Source organism: Eubalaena glacialis, chromosome 12, assembly GCF_028564815.1.
Source record: "Eubalaena glacialis isolate mEubGla1 chromosome 12, mEubGla1.1.hap2.+ XY, whole genome shotgun sequence".
Classification (NCBI taxonomy): Eukaryota; Metazoa; Chordata; class Mammalia; order Artiodactyla; family Balaenidae; genus Eubalaena; species Eubalaena glacialis.
This window is the reverse complement of record NC_083727.1, coordinates 19,591,402-19,597,401: the sequence shown is the minus strand read 5'-3', so window position 1 is coordinate 19,597,401 and position 6,000 is coordinate 19,591,402.

Sequence of the window (6,000 nt, the reverse complement as noted above, 5' to 3'; positions counted from 1 at the left end):
TAAATATGTCTTCATTATTCTGATAACCCCTTGGGCATATCTGAGCCAGAGTCTCTTTCTCTTAGGACTTAGAGAAGGGAAGGGTTGGTTATGAATAGTTACCATATTTTGCTTCTGTGAACCTCTTCCCCAGTCAATGGACTTTGGGTACCAGGTTAAGGAATTTAGACATCAGTCTGTTGGCAACTGGGACATATAAGTTTTGAACCATGCGACTGAAAGGATAAAAGCCATGTTTTAGGTAGATCAATATTTTGGTAGTTTGCTTGTTGGATAGCAGCCATGTAGCTTTTTGTTACAGTGAGATGGGAGTACAGCATATTGTTGTTAAAACAGGAAAATAATTTAATTTGTTGTGTTGGTGAAACTGTAGTAAGGTAAAGCCTTTTCTAATGAAGGTTTTTACTGGATCTGAAAATTTAGATACTTTTTTTGCTTAATTGTTCACAGTTGACTGTGAGACTGTGCAAGTAGGTTACTGCCATTATTAGAACTGTTATAAAAGATGGCTATTTTAAGCAAATAGAACAATCACCTGTAATGCTTATGCCCTCAACAGATGAAAGGCCCAAAGGAAAGGAATTCAAATTTATTTTCTTTATTACTTAAGCATTTTCTGAGAAGAGAGCCTCAGTTCAAAGCTTAAGGAAAAATGAAGATAAGTAACATTTAGCTCAGTTAATGTAGTCAGATTCTATAAACTTATGAATTTGGAATAAAGCTAGTATCATGAGACAGTGCTCCTAATTTGTTCACTAAGCTCAGGCAAGGATCAGATTCTTGGTGCCTCAATTTTTCCATCTGTAGGACTGGGATAATATGCCTATTTTATGCATCTCATGTGATGGTTCTGAAAATCTTTTCAAATGGTTATTCTCAAATCATATAGCCTCAACATTAGATAAGGTTTAGTTTCCATTTATGTATTCTCTTCTTTTTACCTTTATAAAATTTCTAAGTTTTATTTGATATTGGTTAACATATAAAGTACAGTAATGAAAATGGTTTCTTCACGCTGGGAACAAATTTTAATACTTCACATGTAATATAGTTTGTAGTATAAATATGTTTCTAAATGATTTAATACTAATTAGGCTGGTTACTTGCATTTGAGAAACAGTTGCAGAATAATTACTCTCTCTACATTATATGAAGAATAAATTAGAAATATCAGTAAACTGCCTGGCTTTGATCTTCTTAAAGAAAGTCATTAAAATGAGGTGATATTTTTAGCGTTCAGGGAGAATGTATCCATTTATTTATTCAACAAATATTTTAGCAACTATCATCAACCAGATGTCTGTATTGTTTTAGACGCTGGGGATACCGAAGGGAATAAAACAGACAGTAATTGTGGCCCTCACTGAGCTTCCAAAATAACTGTGCTTGCCTTATTTGCCTCAATTGTATTTTAATACTTTAAAAATAAATGTTTGGACAGTTGTGGCAGAACAGCATGTGGCCAAATGTATGTTTTCTAGTCCATCCACATTAGTCCACAGAGCCATTGATGAGTTCTAATTGCTTATGGAAGCTGATAGTTTTGGTTCTATCTCTGCATAAATGGTTATAGCCTAATTTATCAGGTTAATGAAACAATTGAATATATGTAATAAATTTGGCTTATTTTAGTTCTTTTAAAATATTTTGTTTACTTTTTTAATCAACCATGTTTTATAAAAATGTTTTGAATTTCTGAAAGGAAGAGGTTTTATTTTACAATTTGTATTGTTTTGGATCAGAGCATGAAGTCAATGAAGATATGGCAATTTCCCTCTTGATTTAAGCAATGTAGATAGCCAAATTGGGTAAATAAACTGAAAATTCTCACTGGGGCTTAAATTATCTTGCTGAACCCATGAATTAAATATAAGAATGTAAGAAATGTCACACTAGATTAAGTCAGTTGTCCACAGAGCATGATATTTTATGGAGAAGCATGATATTCTCTCCCACAATGCAGATCTACCTTGAACACCCATTATATTCCCTTAGTAATACATTACATATCAGTAATCGACAAATCAGTTTTCTACAAAGACCTTCTTAAATCCTATTTGTATTTTCAGTCAGTGCTACCTTTTCAGTAGTGAGTTTATTACCTGTTGTGTATACTTCACTTCCATATTCCAATGACTTTGTAAACTTTAGTTTTCAAAATACCCATTAGCATACCCTCAAATTTGGAATATGTGCCTGGCTTATCCCTTCTTTTCTTTCTCTGTCTTTCTTTCTTTAAGCCTTGTTCTTGCTCACCTCTTATTTTTCTCATTTGAAGAGTCTGAATTTTTAACTGATTTCATGTGGAAAACTTTACAACCTTTTGTTCATTTATTATCTAGACCAGCTGCTCTATGATGTTCTTTATGGTGGAGAGCAATGAGAATTGTGCACACATTCCTAAAGAAAGTGATCACAGTTTTGTTTATGGGCAATATCTGTTTTATTACCATATAAAGCTAATGAGCATTTTGTTGTCCTTATTGCTATAGCAATGCATTTAAATCATTGTCTTGAGATAGTATGTTGGATATTCTTCTGCTCGATCTCCAGTATATTTTTTTATTAAACGGATTTCCCAAACCAAATTACTCCTAACACTTTTTGCCCTGCTGCAGATCACATACTGAATGTAAGATAGTACCCTACCAGCACTGAATAAATATTCATACTGCTAGTACTTCTGGATTCATACACTTTAACATTCTGTAATAGAGTAGCTATTGACCTATATTTGTTAATTTGTATGTAATTCATTCTTTTCAGTTCTACTAATAGAACCTTCTCTTACATATCTCCACATGTGTTACATCATGTTTTCCTTGGTAAAGTCTTAATTTCCAGAAATTAAGCATCTTTGGATATGAAGCATATTTGGATCATCTTGTCTTTTACTTTCTTGTGCCTTCTTCTTGACTGATTTTTGTCTTTGTGCCTTCTAAAGTTTGGTCTTAAATAATTATCAATACATTTAAATGATAATTTCGAATTGACGCAGTTGAAGTTAAAAATTTCCTTAACATCTATCATATATAGTTCATGCATATGCATAAATACTCTATGTTATGATTCACAAGTTGTTCTCTTTAAATTGTTTTGTTTCAGCCAACCTGAATGTATAGTTTTTACTTGGACTGTATTGAGAACAAATAAGTCTGAATATTTAATTATTCCTTCAGTAGCAGAATCTTTTCTTACCTATGTCAATGTGGTATATTAAAAATATTTCTTTGAGGAGCATATATTAGAGCTAAATGTGGACTTCAGAGACATTCCTTTTTCTAATCCTGCAAATCATATTTGTTGGTTTATATATGCACTGAAATCTTTGTACATTCATTGTATCTATGAAATATTCCAGGAAAATCATGTTTAGGGCTTAACTTACTAGAATAGAGTTATCTAAAATGGAGCTTAAATGGCTAATAGACGAAGTGAGATACTGTGGGACACCGTGAACACCTGTGGCTTGCTCTTAAAGTTGACATCTTCCTAAGGGTACAAGCAGAGAACTATTTTACCCTATGTGTGAGACAGAAACTTACCTCTTATTTTCCTTGAGTAAACATATAGTTACTTCCAAAACTGAGATCTTTTAGGCCTAAAGGATGTGCACCTGGTTCCATGCATTATTTGCTGAAAAAGAAAAAAATTTCCTATACTCTTTAGGTTACTTAAGAAAAATCCAGAAAAATCTGACATTTGGAAAAAAGACCAGAGTCAGAACAAGAAAGAGCTTCTGTTCCTGACTGGAGGCATTTCCTGTCCTGTTTCATGGAACATGCTAAAAAGTTTTTAAAACCGCTTCATGTGGTTTGTCCCCTCCAGCCTGACCTGAGCAAGGCGATTATAAAGGGACCCAAATATGCTGATCTCTGTTCTCTGCACATGGCACAAATAGAAAGCTTTGAGCAAGAGTGGAAAGGCACACTGTCTTTCTCCTCTGAAGAAGCTGGGACACATTCTGCTCAGCCAACATGTTCCCAGAGGAATGTGATTTAACTTCCACTTTTCACACTGTAAGAAACAACACTGTAGACCTCTCCGGGAGGGTGATGGCAGCCTGAGAGGAATTTGGATAAGTGTTTTTCACTCCAGTGTCTTCATGTGATCTGACTCTCATTCTCAATTTAGTTACATCTTGACCTGGAAAATGTAGCCAAGGTTTGCCTCTCTTCATTTGGCTTACCTTGATTCATGTTGTGCCTACCTCTCCTTCCCCTACTCCCACCCCATGCAGCCTCTTCCCCCTTTCCCTTGCAACCTACCAGTAGAGCCTGTATAGATGTCTTCAAATGCATTTACTCTATTTCCCTCAGTAGGGGTTTTACTTCCAGGGAGATAAAATATGTTTGAGTCCCTGAAATACATACAAGGAATATCCAGTGTAAAGCAGCCTAAGCCATTCCCCACTCCTTTCTCCAGATCTGACTATTCATATAGCTGGCAGCTTCTTTAAGAACCCTCTAGTAATAAAGGAATTAATATTCTCCACTTATCCCTAGATTTTATCCCCTCCCCCCTCCCTTAAACAACTGATTTTTATGCGTGAGATAATAGACAAGCCTTGGGTGACCTGTTTTTTTTTGTTTGTTTGTTTTTTTCCCTCCCTCCTCCCTCTTTTTTTCCTTGCCGTAAAATAGTGCTGAAGAAAGAGGGCACTAGTGTACAGCCCAGATCGCATCCTTGCACCGTCTGGATTAGAGCTGAGGCGTCTGCGAACCGAGCTTGGCCGCGGTACTCTGGCCCGGGGACCACAGCGCTGTCTACCCGGACTCAGGTCCGTCTCAAGTCCAAATTCTCCAAGCAGACCCAGGTGAGGAGACACCTCCCGGCGGGGGAACCCACCCACACTGGCAGACACAAGTCCCAATCTATGGGATTTTTCTCCTTGTCCCAGAGGCATCCTCGATTATGTATGTCTTTTAGTCCTGCTTCCCCGGGAAGCGTCGGGACTCATGGATGCCTGGGTTGTCTTTCCTCTTTTGCGTGCCTCACCGCCCGTGCTCTTGCTCCTCGCCCGCTCCCTTTGCTCCTTTCTCGTCTGACTCTCACCTTGAAAAAGGGAGCCGGAGAGGGACGAGAGAGAGCGCCAACTTCAGCCCCGCAGGCGGCTGAGATTTGGCGCCTCTGCCCGCTAAGTGGTAGGGTTTGAATATACCTGGAGGAGCTCTAGCTGCAAGGCGAAGAGAATGAGGATGGAGGGGTATTGGGGAAACGAGGAGGGTGTGTGTGTGTGTGTGTGTGTGTGTGTGTGTGTGTGTGTGTGTGTGTAAAGAACGCAGGGAGGGGGGTTGAAAGAGTGAAGTCGGGGGTTGGCGGGGTTGGGGGCTGGGGGTTAAAGAATTGCAACTCGCTGGTCAAAGCGTCCGCAAACGGCCCTGCGGAGGAATGCCTCAGCCGCTTGACCAAGCACTGTCCAGGGTTCTGAAGGCGGCAGGGCTGAACTGCCGCCGGCAGAGCAACCCGGAAGCTCCCCTCTGTTCCCTTTCTAGCAACTATGCAAAGCCAAAGGTCTGGATTTAGGGAAGTGCAGGGGCCCCTCCATTCCCTCCCTCCATCCTGGGTCGCGGGAAACAAGTTATCTCATCTGTACCCTTTCCCCCTGAACGTCTACAATAAGCTGACTTCTTGGGGGGGCGGGGGAGGGAGGGGGGATGCACCAAAATCCGACATGCGGAGACTTTACCAGGCGTTGCCTTAGTAACTAATATGGATTTCCTCAAGCTGGCAAATTTATATTTACTACTTGGGTAGTAGGTTAGGGTCTCTTCAACCCCTCAAAGTTAAGTAAAATGTGCACCCCTGGTTCGAGTTTATTTTGAAGTAGCGCTTCCGCCTTCATAATGAAAGAGTTTCCAAATTTCTTCTGGGGAAAGAAGTTGATCTTTTCAAATCCGGAAAGTTCTCTAAGGTCGAAAGACGTAGCTCCTTTTTCTCCCTCTTCCCTCCTCCCCCTCAAGTCAGTAATCGTGAGGGTATTTGGGGACCTGGAAGAGA